Source organism: Lactuca sativa, chromosome 4 (assembly GCF_002870075.4).
Source record: "Lactuca sativa cultivar Salinas chromosome 4, Lsat_Salinas_v11, whole genome shotgun sequence".
In the NCBI taxonomy this organism is placed as follows: domain Eukaryota; kingdom Viridiplantae; phylum Streptophyta; class Magnoliopsida; order Asterales; family Asteraceae; genus Lactuca; species Lactuca sativa.
Genome location: NC_056626.2, coordinates 119,639,498 through 119,657,339, shown reverse-complemented (window position 1 = coordinate 119,657,339; position 17,842 = coordinate 119,639,498). Strand labels below are relative to the sequence as shown.

At 33.8% G+C, this 17,842-nt stretch overlaps 1 long non-coding RNA gene across 2 annotated transcripts; it reads right to left on the bottom strand.

The window, feature by feature from the left end:
* Positions 1–13,734: 13,734 nt before the first annotated feature.
* On the bottom strand, positions 13,735–17,614 carry LOC111899733 (uncharacterized). 2 transcript variants are annotated; one of them, XR_006190654.2, is made up of 3 exons: positions 17,376–17,614; positions 17,087–17,252; positions 13,735–13,981 (listed from the first exon to the last, which is right to left on the bottom strand). It is a non-coding gene; the product is annotated as an uncharacterized LOC111899733 (long non-coding RNA). The 2 variants fall into 2 exon arrangements; XR_006190653.2 differs by lacking the exon at positions 13,735–13,981 and having other exon boundaries at positions 17,052–17,252.
* Between the last annotated feature and the right edge of the window lie 228 nt (positions 17,615–17,842).

Sequence of the window (17,842 nt, the reverse complement as noted above, 5' to 3'; positions counted from 1 at the left end):
TGTGAAAGCATATAATCGGTTTTTGGTTATTTGGCTGTGTTTTTTCACAACCAATTGTCTAAATGTGCTTAAAACTTTATGAAAGTTTATGGATATTGTTTTCAATTCATGGAAGCTATGAAATTTTTTGGTTGTGAAGTTTTTTTGCTGTGAAAGCTGAGAATAAGTTTTTGGTGATTTGGTTGTGTTTTTTCACAAATAATTGTCTAAATGTGTTTAAAACTTTATGAAACTTTGGTTAGTGATTTATATACATGGAAGCTATGAAGTTTTTGGTTGTGTATGATTTGTTAATCATAAAAAGTTATAAGTTCTTGGTTATGTTTAGGGTAGTATTTATGTTTAGGATACAAACTTTATGAAAATTATTGTTTCAAGTATGTTAATGTGGTTGTATAGCATTTTAGTTTTGTGCTTTTTTTTGGTCTAAAATTGAAGTAGAATGCTATAAAAATTAGAGCAATACAAATATGCCAATTGATTTATGTATATACAAGTTGTGAAATAGAATTAGAATGTTTGAAAATCGTCAACAACCTATCTCTCTCTATCACAGGTTTTCTTCTTGTCAACAACCTCAAAGAAGACCAGTTCCACCGTCAGCCCTGTACTCCTTGGCTTCCGGCGACCTCATTCCCTTGCATGATTAATTAAGAAGACGAGGAGACTGGGAGAATTACAAAGGCTACCTATAAGGTTTTTCTTATTCATTGGTTTTTTTGATTTATAAAACGTGCAATTAATTTATGATTGTTCATTGATTTTAATTTCTTTGATACCGACAAGACAAGGGTTTTTAAGAATTCCTTTTTCTATCTTTGATCTTTCATACAGAGGGGAAGGGGCGACGAGGCGATGACTGATGATTGAGGACTGGGCACAGAGGTTCAAGAACATAGGCCGAGAACTGAACTCAAGATTAAAGCATTCATGCTTCTTATTCTTTTTTTTTTTTTTTTGTTATTTTACTAGTTTACTATTCAAATTTATGTATGATCAGTTTGGTCATGAGTTTTTAGTTTGCTTAATTTGAAATTGCTAAATTGAAGGTGCTTTTCAAAGAATTATAAAAGAAAGGTTTTTAGTACTTGCTAAATTTGCTAAATTGTTAGATTAGAATGAAGTTACCAACAATTTATGTTTGTGTTGTTTATGTGTTTCTTTTTTGTTTAAATTATGTTGCTTATGATTCATTGCTAGCCAAAAGTTAAAGTTGAATGGAAGGTTTCAAAGACATCACTGTTGTTGGAATTTCTGATGCAAAGTTCATTGCATTTAGGTGTTTCCTTTAGAGTACATTGCCTTTTTCAGAACTAAGGTGTGATGTTATTGCTGTTATGATATGCTAATGCCACTATTGATTTCTTTGTTGATTCCTAATTTCTTGAGTTTTCCTCTGTTTCAGTTGGTTCTAGACAGTTATACCCTTGGGTGGTTATATTTTGTTTGGTTGGTGTTTCGTTTGATTCCTATGATTGTGATTGTGACTGTTTGATTATATTTTTTTATAGCTAGCATTTCTGATTTGTGACATTGGGCTTATGTTTGACAGGTACAAGTACCCTGATCTTTCCTTAAACCAACTAAGAGACCTACTAGTTTTGTTCAAGGAAGAATATGGAAACCCGCAAAACATTTCTTTAGATATTGTTTCGATTATGAACTCTAGTTTGTTTTGTATGAGACGTCTAAAAAAAATTCAAATTATGTTGTTTGTATTTCGTAAACTGATGGTGTAAGATATTTTAAATCTTTGGATTGTAGATATGTAAAATGTTTTAGATTTAAATTTACTGTTTTTGTTTTATCGTATACAAAAATTTTATTCTATACAAAAAATCCTGGGAAATTAAACAAATCACAGGGGCATGGCTAAAAGTTGTAAAATCTGTGCATAAACTATAGGGACGACTTATCGTCTCTATAGGGATGTGTATGGCGACAAGAAGTCGTTGCTATAGGTTCACCTACGGCGACAACAAGTCGTCCCTGTAGGGGTTGCTATGGCGACGAAGGCTATGGCGACACCAATAGGATCTAGAGCGACATAATTATGGCGACGACATGTCGTCTCTAGGGTCTACAGTGACGACTTTGCACCCTATGGTGACGACTTTTGTTGTCCCCATAGGTCTTTAATCTTGTAGTCATTTTCCATACATACGGATCTCAACACTTGCACATATTGAGATGTTGGGAATGAGAGAAGTCTAAAAGATTGAACTTAACATGTGTGTATTTATTGTTTTGATTTGATTTTAAGTTTCCATAACTTGTTATTTTAGTTTAAAGTTAAATTCAATGAAAAATTAAAAATTAACCTTTAACTAAAATTTAATGAAATTCGCTTCACCATCAATGCTTCATCATCAACGCCGATTGATTAATAAGAGGTCAGAGACTACTCGTACGTATCAGTTTTTGTTCTATAAAAATAGTAAACCCTATCATTTGGATTGTCTACATTGTACATGTCCCAAGACCCACGTGGGGATAAATTGGGATAAATTGAGGAGTCATATCAATATTGTGCAAGGTTTGAACATTAAACCTCACATATGAGATTATGAGCTCAACCGATTGAGTTCTATTAATATTGTTGAACTCTAATATTTTCTACAAACCAATGCAAATGCATTAATAAAGATCGCGGTAGTTATGCTACTGATAGAATTGGTGAAGTACATTATCACAATTGATAAAAAATATATATATATTGGTATTATGTGGAAAAGATGAAAATATTTGTCCCTCTGTTTTTTATTGCAAATAATTGTTTATTCTACAGGAAATCAAACCATTTAAATTAATATGTTGTTGAACAAAAATCAATCAAACGCCATTGTCAAATAACGAACAATTTCGTGAATAATAATATTTCAGGCAACGACAGTTTGGCTAAAGTGTAATGCTTAAAGGTCGAAAAAAATCAAATGCCAATGCCAAATAACGAACAACTTTATTTTTTTAATAATTGTACAGTTAATGTGTTTGACATTCTTGATTTCAGTTGATCAACCAACTCTAATGTGCTGTGTTTTTATTTATTTATTATATTTTATAGGTTTATAGGTACATCACACACCTATATAAACCATGCAATTCATTGGCACATAAACATAAGTATTTATCTCCAATATCTAAACAAAATAGAATCAATATTTTCATCTCATATTGCAAGGTCGAGAAATCAAATGGCTACTACAAATCTCAAAGTTCTTGATGTCACAGGGGTTCCGGGAGGAGTAGTTTCACGGACAGTGGGAAAAGATGGAGTGGTGAGGATGAAAATCCTGATGAAAAGACATCAACTGCAGAAAATTCTTGAACAAGCTGTGAAGAAAACTGACAATGTTGGGAATCATGTGAATATCCGACCATTAATGAGATCATCAGTTTCAAATCCATTAGAACGAAGGTTGAAGGAGATAAAGAGGTTACAGATTCAAAGAAGCAGGCAAGTGAATCGAAATTGTCGGAGTTACTGGAGGCCTGTTCTTCATAGTATACCAGAGGCTAGAGTTTTGAGTATTATTAGTTAATTGTTTTTTAAGATAAAGAATTCAATTTTAGTTATTCTTTGTATGGGTGATTTTTATAGCAGAAACGGAATCAATATATAGTTACATATGTTCTATGCAGAAATTATTTAAATAATGTATAAGATAATTCTTCTTCATGTAAAACTTAGAATATTGTAAATTGCAATTTCAGCAACGGATTTTAAGATCGATGGTGTATGCAATTATTCTAGTAATAAACATAATAGATTATTTACGAGCATATGTGTTTCGTTAGTTCCTCTTAAAAGGCGGTGTTAATTAGTTTGTTTTCTAATTGAATGATATCTAAAATTACAACATTACTTAGTTATATTTCTCAATAATTCTTATTAGCACTAATTGTGTTAAATATTCTATATAACAACAATAGCAACAATAGACACTCATGCCACTAAGAACAACAACATCACATATAAGATCTCCGGAAAATGTTAACTTGGACTGGTAAATAGGACAAACAGTGAACAAATAACAATCTGCACCATTTCGATTTGTAAATGGACAAACAATGAACGTGTAATAATCATTAGAACTAATAAAAAATATGTTAATCTTATTTATAAAAAGTTCTAACTTATTGTGTTTATTGTTTTTAGTGATCAACCTGTTGGGTTAATCGGTTTCTTTAACGAGTCAATGGGTGAGCGGGTCGTGGATCACGTGTCATAGGTAGATTGGGATCAACAGAAACTTGGTCTTGGTTGACGAGAAAAGTAGAAGCTGAACGTGGGTTACAATTTGTTATGGATCTAATTATGCGCCGAGCTTTCTGTTTTAGTTACAATTTGGTTTGTATGTCTTAAATGGCATTAAAATTTATATAGAAACTCATAATTTAAGTATATATATATTTTTCAACTGTTATAGTACATGAAAAATATTACACCATAAATCATATTCTATTTGTATTATCTAACAGTTTTCTATTTGTGTCCAGTCGATTTTATATTATTTATGGTTATTGGTTTACTATGAACTTGCAAAGTTGAATTGTAATTACTTTTTTATGTAGCGGAGACTTTTGAAAAATGATATAAATATTAACTTCGAAATAGTCCTTGAAATTTGAAAATGTCTAGTGATTTATTGAAAATGAAGTATTTGAAATTAGACAAAAGAGTAAGGTGCACCAACAAAATTCTATGCAACAGAAAGCCCAGCGCATGCAAGGTGTGGCTACAAGAATGTCAAAGCACCTAATCATATGATCAATCCACGACAATTCTTAGTATATATACTGTGTTGTAAAACTAATTAAAATATATAATCTTGAAATTAATTGTTAATTATATAATAAAGGATGATGTAGTGTTTTTATAATGCTCATTTCTCATTATTTGAAAATATTATAGTAATGATACAAACGTAACGCAATGGATAGTACAAATAGGGCCACTTGCATTCATGGTAAAAGACAATAATTATAAATCCTATACTAACACGCATGTAGTTTGAAGCGAAGATGCTTCTGAACAATCGAGTTGGACCAAAAGTCAAGAAAGAAGGTGGAAGGTAGGTATTTCACGAATATATCCGCATATTGAGCAAAATGTAATCATGCAACACTTTGACCCGTCAAGACTTTGTAGTGAACAAAATGTACGTCAATCTCAATGTGCTTGGTTATGTGATGTTGAACCGGGTTGTGAGTTGAGAAGATTACACAAACATTATTGTGGCATTGTCGGATGGTTTATGAAGTTTTTGATGTATATTACAAATCAAAAAAAATGTTTAGCAACTGCAAATACTAAGCTTTCGGTCTACAAAAACTTCATTCAATATTGATTACACTCCTTTTCCTACTGCTTCTTGCTTCTCCTTATACCCACTAATGTTATTCTTCGTCCAATCGATTCATTGGTTTTACATGCCCAGGGCGAGGCAAAAAAACAACGCCCCTAGGCCCTGTGTGTATATTAGCTTATAGCCATGTAGTGACATTAGTGCATTCCTTAGTTCATGAAGATTTTAACTTGTTCTCTATTAAAACATTATGAGTATATATGTGTTGTGCATATAATGAAAGAATATTAAGCTCTTTTTTTTTTTTTCTGAACGTCAATATCATAAATTAACATTAAACTTTTCTTTGAACGACAAGTGTCATAAATTAAAAGGTTAGGAGACGCTAGGGGAGAACAAATACATGAATAACAAACTAGCCAAAAAATGTACTATAGTGAGTCTAGGTAAAAACATTGAATGCAAAACTAGAAAATTTAAGCTAGAACGAATTTTAGGTGTGAAAAAAAAAACATTAAGGTGTTTGAGTTTGTTTTTCAAAACAACTTATTAACTTATTTGTTTTTTGAAAAGTTAATAAGTAAAAAGAAAGTGTTTGACAAATTCAAAAGCACTTTTTAAAATATCTTTTCCAATAGTTTTAAAAATGAGAATTTAAAAAGCATGTAAAATTTAAGTTTTTGAATTTCCTTTTAGCTTTTTAACCACAATAGTTTCAAAAAGAAGATTTTGAAGTTCCTTTTAGCTTCGTAACGTACACTCCAACTCCCCAATGGGCATATCAAATTCCCTACTCAACGATAGAGATACAAAGGACCGATTCGCACCCGAGTCAAACAATACTAAAGTAGGAAAAGAGTTCATTAGCTAGGAACATACCTGAAAGAGGCACATAAATAAGCATAACTTAAGACATAATCAATAGAGAAATAGATGGAAACATACCAGTCACAACATATGGGGCTACTCCGGCCTCCTCGGTGGTGAGCTGGAAAGCGTAACCTCTAGCCCTCAGGGGCTCCACCCTACCCTGACTCCTATCAGTGATCCTCCAAGTAGCCGACGCTGGAGCCTGTGTTGGTCTGACAGCAAACAAGGCATATTGGGCCTTCTTATGGCCCATCTAATCACAATGATAACAAAGTCTGATAACCGGAGTTGGAGCCTATTGTCGCCAGTCCTTCGTGATATGACCCTGCTTGCCACATTTGAGGCATCCCGAAGAAGATCGACAAGGTCCATCTTGCATCTTATCGTAATTTCCACAAGTGTGTCCCCTATGACTTCCCGATCTAGAATCAGCGGCCCTAAACCGCTTCGGCGCTGGATGTGACTGCGTCGGGGCCGGTCTCTACTCCCCTGTCTGTAACTCAAGCTCAATCTCACACCACCTAGTGACCTCCTGTAACTCCAACAAAGAACCATAGCGCTAGGTGGATATAAATTAACGAATCTCTCTCTTGAGCATACTCAAGTAACAGGTCATCTGAGCCTGCTCAGATTTAGCAAACTTAGGACAAAACATGGCCCTCTTGGTAAACATCTTGGTGATCTCCGTAACCGACTCCAACCCTTTCCACAAATCCAGATACTCCTGGGACAGCCTCTCACACTCCACCAACGACACATATCGAGAGTGGAACATCTCTGAGAACTGCTCCCAAGACACAATAGCTCTCTACTCAGCGGAAAATGAACTAGTAACAATTCTCCACCGATCCTTCGCTCCGGACCTTAAAAGTTTCAGAGTGCACATGACCTTGTGGTCAGCTAGGCAGGAGCAGGTGAAAAAGCATCCCTCAACACCAGATAGCCACCTCATGGCTATGATCCGGTCCTACACTCCATCGAAAATCAGGGGCTTCGTATTGTCGAAGTCCTGATACTGAAAAACCCGACTCGAACTAACACCTGCAGCTGCAACGGTTGTAGAGGCTGCACCAACAACAGTCTCAACAATGGTTGCATATCTGTCATCAAAGAACTTCGTCATCACTGTCTTAATAGACCCAAAAAAACTCCGGTATCTAATCCCGGAAAATAGCCACAACCTCCTCAAGGAGAATCTCCCCAATCCTGTCATCCAATGCAGCTGACCTAACCTGACTGCCAGCTCTATATCCTGATTCGGAGCCAGTCTCAACTCGCCTTATCGTCACCATACTGAAAGTAAACCAGGGGAATATCAAATAACATGCTAATCATATCAGGGAAACAAACTCCCAACAAAGCCCTAGGGGTTATGACTTCCCTATTACACGTACGGTGTAACACCCCGATTTTCAACTATCGATTAAATGAAAAATAATCGTTCGAACATCTTATTGGATATAGTGTCTAAGTGCATAACTATATTTGGTATGTACTTGACCCGACCTAGCATGGTCCATTTTGGTTGCACTTCATCCGAACAATTTATGGATAATATTTGAGAATAGTACAGGTTATGATTTATTAATATATTATAAGTTCTAATATATTAATAAGATCATATTATTTAATTAGTATTGATCTATAATTAATCTAGGATTAATTTAAAGATCAAAGATATTACTAATTAAATATGGGCTTCTATATTTATATAGTGTGGGCTAATGCTTATTTGGAATGAGCTAGGCTTGCATGGGAAAGTCCATGGATACTCCATGGAGCTTTAACCCATGGATCTCATGGAAATGAAGAGACATGGGTATTAGGGTTTACATGGATGTAACCCTAATCCATCACACTATATAAAGGAGGCTTTGGTACTTGAAATCATACTAGTTGACACTTGTTGAGGTGAGGGCCGATTTCAAGATAGTAGTGACTATTCTCTCAAAGTTCCAAGTTTGTGGTGATTTGTGATTTCCATTTGAGGCATCCACACTATTGGTGCTAGGCTCTAAAACTCCAAGGAATCAACTACAACTACAAGGTAAGTGTTTCTACTAGCTTAATTTGATTCAAGTTCCCCATGCCATGCTAGTTAGGATATGAACCTTGGAAAAATAATTATTTGCATGTATCTTAGACAAACATAGATTCAAGGTTTATTAGGGTTGCATGTACACTTAGGAAGTGTTAAAATCCTCAAAACCCATCTCATCTCCCATGATCAATTCTAAACTTAAGTATAAACTAAACTATAGGGGAAGCAAAATAAATTAAAATAAAATCTTCAATTGAAGAAATTCGGGTGTTACGTCTTTGCGGAACTCCTTTATCGTCTTGTTGTAAAATCGTTCTCCATGCCTTCTTACTGCCACTTGCTAAATAGTATCCTGGGGTGCGCACATTTAAAGTTTGTAAACGGGTAAGACTATGGCCTAGTGAGTTCGTGTTGCACATATATGTCCGTCAATTAAAAAAACAAAAGGTTTTATCATATCGTTTAAATAAATCATACAACACACATATCATGCAATGTCATAATTTAGGGGAATGATTAATTATCCAGAAAAAGAACCAAAGGTTCATTTCCCTTCTCCTTGAGACATCTAATCATCCATTGTACTCAATTATTTTAAATATCTAAGGAAATGAGTATGATTCTCAATTCCCATCCCCGCCGATCACACACATCCGTCATGCTCACGGCGATTAAACACCCACCCATTCCCACTAAACATGTCACCCAAAAAAGCGCACAAAAGATAAACGACTTAAAATAACATTTGTACGCAACTATAGTTATCATAAAACATACTGTCAATAAATAAATAAAAACCACATAATAAACGCATGACAAACATTTATGTGCGAGCAACCACAAAACACGAAAAACTCACCTTGATGGCGTTAGTTTTAACCGGATGTCGTCACGCTACTCGCAGAGATGCACCCTACATTTAACCAACATTTATTTTCTAAGGCTTAATCCTATAAACATATTATGTGTTTGTTTTGGTTCCATCACATATATGTCTCCTTCGGCCAACCAATAATTATTTCATCATATTAATTAAATTGTGCGTAACAACTTAAATAAAAATATTATTATCTTTTTCTTCATTTTCTTTTCATGTCATTCCCATTTAATGAGGTTTTACCCATAAAATATTTAATACTCACAAGTTAAAATAACAAAACCTTAAAACAAAGACTTAGTTTGAATAATAACAATAAGTAATATTAACATCAATATAAAGTAGCAAATTTAAAATAACAACCATTTATGTGATGGTGTACAAAACTAAAAATTATCAAATTATAAACACTGGAAGGGCTATTTTTATATCTTTTGTTATGATACACAAGTAACACAGTTGTTACCTGTTTGTGAAAATTAAAATTGCCAACTTATCAACAATAGTGGGACCATTTATGTAAATATCATTTTTATCATTTGAAACATCAAGAAAACCGTTTCAAAAGATCCAGATTCTTTTCTTCTTTACCCGAACAATAAAAACGTTTTCGACCATTTTATCATAGTAAAACTTAAAAACTGTTGTCAAATAAAATTTATAAAACCACCGTTAATCATCTCTATTTAATACTAACATATTCATATACTAAATCTTGAATAACTTATTATAAACCAAGTTTAAATTCACCATTTCTTTTACCAAAACATAACATTTGTTTTTCACCAAATTCGATTATTCCTTGGCCGAAAAGAGACATAGGATTGAACCAAAATACATACTCAAATCCTATAAACCTACTCAAACAACTTAATCAAACTCAAATCGAAGAGACATACCTTAATTTCTAAAATAGCTTTGAAAACCTTCACGAACTTCAAACCCCGATTTTTCTTTTGTTTCCCAAACCTTTCTTGCACTTTTTTGTCGGCATTACACTCTATTTCCCATGCCTTTTATAATGCCCAAGTTTGTAACATTTCTAGTTAACCCAAAAGTCCAAATTTATGACACTAATCAAAGTGATGGGTTTTGGAATTAAAATTCCATAATATCTCTATTTACTCCTACTTAATCACCATTATATTATTTTAATAATATAGTCAAATTATATATATATATATATATATATATATATATATATATATATATATATACATTTTTTTTAGTTTGAGTTATCACAAACTTCCCCCCTTCGAAAAATTCTGTCCTCGGAATTTGAACTAAAAAAACAAATAAGGGTATTTGGTCTTATTATCTCATACGTTTTCCTATGTCGTTACTTTCATTGTACTTTCTGAGTTATATCTCCACAATCATTAACTTCATGAATAGATAATCCATTTCTCGTTGTAAACTCTTCCAAAATGATGATATAAAATTAATGTTCTGGTTATAAATAGACAACTGAACCATTTTATCAGTGTAAAACTTAACTAACTTTTCAGTCACGTATATTTCACCCAATGACACAGTTTAAGGGAGCATTTTATATATCCAGAGAAAGAACCAATGGTCCGCTTCCCTTCCCACTTTGCACAACATGTTCGTTGTGCTCAAGCATTTAAATATCCAAGGAAATGAGTAACGTCTCAATTTCCTATCTCCCGCCGGTCACACCACACGCGTTATGTTCCCGACTATCATACACCAATGTCCTCATTAAACGTGTCATCATATATTAGGAAAACAATTCTAAAAAATTTCCCACTTCTCCTCTACCTAGGATTCTTCTGAATCCTCTTCAGTCCACCCAATACACCGAAGGTTACATCAATCCTCATCAAATAAATCTTACTTGGTTCCTTCCTTACATACAACTTAGTCAATAAGTGACAACGTTAATCTTCCAAAATACGTAACGATCTTACACCTTCTTTGACTTTTGGTAATCCATGCGTATATATATCACCCCCTCTTTTTTCGTGACGAGCACTACTAGTGCACCCCATGGTGATGTAGTATGTCGGATAAAAACATTATCAAGCAAATCCTCCAACTGCTAAATAAATTCTTTCATCCTTATTGGTGCTAGTATAGTATCTCACTGTCACATTTCCTTGTTCCAATCTCAAGAATTCTTCCTCTAACTTCTTGATCGCCGTTCGAGGACAAAACATCTCTCTAACGATTCTTGCAAACTCATCCCATGACATCATATTGGTTGTATCCGACACCCTAATTGGTTTTACCCTCCCCATCAGTATAAAGCCTCATTTTTAAACATTGTCACGACATAAACCATATTGTCCTTATTTCCACACTTACTAGTATCTAATGTTTCCTCTATCTCCGTGATCCACATTGATGATACGATAGGATCAACGTCCCCACGACACGTTTGTGTTTTACAAGTCATGAACGTCTTGTAACAATTACCTCATCATTTGTCGTTTACATAATGCTTAGTGCAACACTAGGGTCAGAAATTGGAACTGAGATACTATATCCAAAGCCTTCCTCTTCATCAACCATGTTACCACCTTTCACATTCTATAGTGCATCTCGGTCCAGAACATTTAGATTCTACAATGTAGCTTGCAGATCCTGAGCAATCTCATCAATTGATTATTCTTGAGTAACCATATTTGTTGTAGGAACTTGTACGCAATCTCAACCCAGACCACGACCTCGTTTAGAGTTAGAGCTTAGTTATACCAATTTTGCTCGTACATGTGCTATGATGACTCCTAGACCTCTTACCCTACACCTACCTCTACCTGGACCCTAGTCGTGCCAACAACTAGAAGTAGGGTTTACAAGAGTCTCTTGTACTTCTCCGAGTGCAACAACTTCAGCTCCAACTAGAATGTCTTCCCGCTCTAGTGTCACCTTAGTGAGCCTCCCTGATATCCTTGAGGACATGATGCCTACTAGTAAGATATGGTCTAAACTAGTTGCTAGGTTACCTCTCGCTCCTTCCGTCTAAGCTTAAGTGTTTATGGAAACACCTAATCCGCTTAAACAATGCTCTGTTAAGTATAGTATATAACAACAGTAGCAACAATAGACTTTGAGGATCTCATTAAGACAGGGTACCATAAGAAGGAGGTAGATATCGACAATAATGTCTCTCTCTCAGCTGATGACGAGTGTATCTTATCCAGTCCCTAGCGAGAGCTAGGGGGCGGTGTTGTTCCTAGCGAGGCCCTTTAGTGACTCCACTCCCATTAACCTTAGTAGCTAGTTTGTTAATTTGTTTCTCATTTAATGTAAATTGTGAGATCCATATGATAGTGGTTCAAGCAGTATGTACACTATCTACATTCGTGAGTTTTTTACTGTGTGAGTGTGAGTTTTAAGGGACCTGAACCTACTACAGAACCTAAGGTTGTGAGGTATACCCGCTACTTTCCACCTCACACACCCAATCTCCAACACTGCAGCACCATCTCAGACCACGATCCATGTGTGTGTGTGTGTGTGGGGGGGGGGGGGGGGGGGGGGGGAGGGCCACCTCCACCACATTGTGAAGAAGCAGGAAAAAAAAAAAAAAAAAAAAAAAAAAAAAAAAAAAAAAAAAAAAAAAAAAAAAAGGATGGAAGATAGAGTCATGATGCAGCCTGTTGGATTGGTAACAAATCACCATGCCACAAAAGGTGGGGGTTGTGTATGCGTTTTATAATTTATAGTGCTAGCCGTAGATGCCGCAAAGCCTAAGTGAAAGGGATGACTGAAATTTGTAGCTGATTTGAGTAAACCAGAAACAATTTTGGTATAAAGCTGGCTGCTAACTTCTTGCAATGTGGCACTTATATTCTACAATACAACATGCATGTAATGTTTACAATACAACATAAAATCGTTAACAGTTTGTGACGTAAATGAAATAATAAATAGTTTTTTTTATTTTTTTATTTTTTTTATTTTATTTTTTTTATTTTTTATTTTTTTTTATTTTTTATAATTCAATAGTTAAACTTGTTTAAATTGAATTTTGTTACGGATCTAAATATGTGCCGAGCTTTCTGTTTTAGTTACAATTTGGTTCGTACGTCTTAAATGACATTAAAATTTATGTAGAAGCTTATGATTTGAGTATATTTTTTTTTGGAGAAATTAAATATACTTCTACAATATCCTTATATCCAAATTAAATGTAACATGTGGATTCAAATATTCTCAATTTCATTAATAAATTATTAAATGTAACATATATTAACATTTAATATTATAAGAGATAAAGTAAGAATCAAATATAAGAGTATATTTGATTTCTTATATTTTTTTCAACTGTTATAGTACATGAAAAATATTACACCATAAATCATATTCTATATGTATTATCCAATAGTTTTCAATTTGTGTCCGGTCGATATTATCTTTTCACTACAAGAAAAAAGGGCATTAGCGGCGGCAAAAATTGTCGCTATTGCTCATGAAAGTCGCCGCTAATACCTTTACCGGCGACACGTCGCCGCTATTGCTCAAAAAGTCGCCGCTAATGATACGTGTCGCCGCTAATGATACGTGTCGCCGCTAATGATAATGTCGCCGCTGATGATCTATGTCGCCGCTATTGGCTTTTCTAATTTTTTTTTAAAAGCAACCATTTTCGGTTGTCAAAAAACCGATACATAATAACGTTAAATGCAGAAAAACTGATACCTTAAATGCAGAAAAACGATTACATAACATTCAAGTTATATAATACCATACATACACCAAAATAAATAACAAAATTCTTATAAATTTTTGTTGTACTATAATCTCTAATAAGAGATAAAACTAATACGACGTGTCGTCATCACCGCCACCCTCATTCCCTCCTATAAGTTCCATAGTATTCTTCGAATTGATGGAAATTGATAGAAGATTCACCAACTACATAGTAAATAACAACATATAAACTTCTAATTTAACCTATTAACTTAAACCAAACTAAAAACTACCAAATGATAAGAAAAACCACCGATTACCAATTTATCTATATATCAACAAACTATCAAATTAACAAACCAACTAACTACATTAACCTTCTACAAATACACATTACATACGAACTATCATAGTAATTTACTTTAAATAACATTTTCAATAATAACATCCCACTTGTTTTCTGTTTCTTTTTTCCATTATGACATCGTAGTTTACACATTGCATACAAATACACTCCAAATTGCATACAAATACACACATACATACATTATACACATATATACATACTTTTTATACACATAAAATAACCATCAACACACTCTAAATTGCATATAAATACACACATACATACATTATACACATATATACATACTTTTTATACACATAAAGAAACATCAACACAATCCAAATTGCATATAAATACATACATACATTATAGACATATACCTTTACATTTTATACATGCACATATATGAAATACACACAATTTTCACACACATATATGAAATACACACACACATATATACACACACACACACACATATATATATATATATATATATATACATATATACACACAAAATACACACATATATATAACAAATTACAAAAAATGCACCTGTGGTTCCCAAAATTTTGCTCTCTTTCAATTGGTGGTGGTAGTCTTCGATGTTGCAACAGTGCGTGGTGGTGGTGGTGTAACTTAAGACAACAAAAACCAACAAAAAAACAATTAGGTCTGGAAATCTGGTCAGAAGAGAAAGAGAAAGGAGGGAAGAAGGAACATACGGTTGCCGGAAACACGACAGTAGCCTCAGTCACAGTGGAGAAAAATCTATGATGAAACAATTTTGTGCAACTAATCACAAATACAAGTAGAAATCGACATTAAAAGAGAAGGAAAAGAAGAAATGAGGAACGAAAACACAAACCACAAAGGAAATCGACAACAACAGTGTCGGAATTAACGTCACAGTTAAATCATCGGAGATGTGGAAGTGGGGAGTTTCCAGTGGTCTATAGGTGTCTTCGGTATGTCCTCTAGCCTCTGGGAAACTCGATTGAGCAAAAATCTTTGAAGAGAATGGATAAAAACACAGACAAATGAAAGTTGTGAAAGCAGAAAGGGGTTGTTATTTGCGTCGACCTTTAGCGGCGACAATTAGCCTTTAGCGGCGACAAAAGTCAATAGCGGCGACAACTAACGAGGGAACTTATGCCGTGTCTTTTTTTTCGAGCTTTAGCGGCGACAAATTGTCGCCAGTATTGCTCCTTTACCCCATAACCTAAAGAGGTCTTAGTTGATCTAAATTGAAAAAGTGACATGTCCCAACGAGTTTAATGCTCTTATTTTAAATAACTCATAGATATGGGTACCTCAAACACCATATATCACTAGTACATAAAGCTTTTTTTGATGCCGTTAAAATGATTAAATGATGCGGGTATTGAACCGCACCAAAAAAATATCGCATCAAAAAATACCCATATTTAATAGGGCGGTTCTAAAACCACACCAAAAAAATGAGGAAACCACACTAAAAAACCAATGGGGTTTTTCATACCTGAAGATTACAACCGCCTCATTAAATCATACAACTGCCCCTTTAAATAAAAAAAAACCGCACCAAAAAAGTATTGCAGCATTTCTAAGATAAACAATTGCAGCATCTAAAAAGTTTTTTCCACCATAGATAAAACCCCCTTAAATTACAATACTAAAACAAAATTACTAAAATCAACCCATAAATTTTATAAGATATAATGGCATAATACATGCAATGAGGACATTCAAATTATTTAACAAATAAATTGCATTTAATGTTAGAAAACAGAGAAATAGATAATAATTTGAGCCCTAGCTCCTTTCAATTGTTGTAGTCTTGTTTCAATTAGGTAAATTTAATTCAACTTGATTCTAGCTGCAGAGCATTAAGCATGTAAAAAGAACACGAAACCAAGCATGAAAATTCATGGAATTAATTTGTATTATCATGGTATAACAAACATTTGTGAAACGAAACCAAACCGGAATCGACGGTCCGATTTCAGAACGGCTTACATCCCTATGTGAAACATATAGGAAAAAATTATTCTCTATCATAAGAACAATGGTTGAGAGATTAGACACAAACCGAAGGTAGAGAGCTTGGACACAAAATATTATCCCAATCACTTGTCTGGTTAAAAGACACAAATTGCCCTCCTTATCATCATCAAAAGTAGTAAATCTGTAGCCAAATGATTTTCTTGAATACAAGTTTTTAGAGCTATTATTGCTTCTTTTCTAACGTGTTCATCATTGTATCTATTTTCAATTGGATATAGTGACTATACAACACATCATCAACTCATTAAAAAACATTTGCTAGATTTCCAAAACCTTGATTGACTGTCGTTTGTAAACTAGATTTTAACTTTATAAATGTTAAACAAATAGAACCTAATAAGGTAACTCAAATGTAAACCTTAAGGATTAAAACATCATATCTATGGCAGGAATAAGAACGTTATATATATATATATATATATATATATATATATATATATATATATATATATATATATATATATATATATATATATATATATATATATATATATATATATATATATATATATATATATATATATATATATATATATATTTTATCACTTTCTCTTTAGCATCCTATCAAGCAATAGATCCTCTTCACATATGCATCAAAGCTGTACAAACAAAACATTTGCCCACCTGTTGACACAACATCTTGTGGTACCCTATATAAAATGGGAAGTTGTTTTATTGAAAAAACAGGCATCAAGGGATGTAAAAGGCCACAGCTAAGAAAGGTTAACTGCTTGTTGTTGTTCGGAGATGACTTAGGCATTTAAACAAACAAGTAGAGTGCAATGGATAAACCCCAAGTTCCTAATACCTTATCTTATTTATACATGTTTCAGTTTCCACCAAAACAAATCAATTAGGTCGTACGAAACAATCACATTCACACAATCATACGCTACATGTAGAGAATTAAAAGACAGAAGGAGAGGCTTTTTATTACTTACCATTCTTTAAACCGCTTAAAATCAGAAATTTTACACTTGATGAAATTACACCGTTCGAAGGGGTTGTTGTGCCGGCGTGGAGGCTACCTTACTGCGGGTGGGTAGAAATCGATGAGATTGTCGGGGTAATACACTGGCTAGAGAAGAAAGCATACAGGGGAAGGGTCTTTGAGGCGTGCATAGGACGAACCAAAGCGAAATCAGCGAAGACACGAAAAATCAAAACATTTAACTATTTATTAATAGAAAATCAGAAAAAATCAAAAGCTAGGGTTTTCAGATTTTGTACCGAAGCAGGAGGTGGAAGTCGACGACATCTGTTGTGTCATCTACGGTTTGGGTGAGGGATGAAGAACTAGATATTGGTAGGAAATGCATGGCGCTGGAAATGAAAAAATTGAAAGTAAGCACCGCCAAGAACCAAATATTAGGAGGGAATAGGGAACTGAATGTTTAATAATGCGCTTTTGAAGTAAATGCACTAATAAATGGCTTTTAATGCGGTTTTATAGAAGCTTTCTCAAAAAAATAAAAAATATGTTAGATGATGCGATTTCTTAATATATTAATGCGAAAACACTTTAATGATGCGGTTTTATGCTACCACCGTATTAAATAGGTTCTGTACCAGTATATATGAATGTTATCCTCTCTATATATATTTTCAACACAAAATGAATACTAACAATCTGTTGGTTGCTTATAAAAATTGCCTTATTACTGATGACTATTACAGACAATTGAGACTTGAGTACG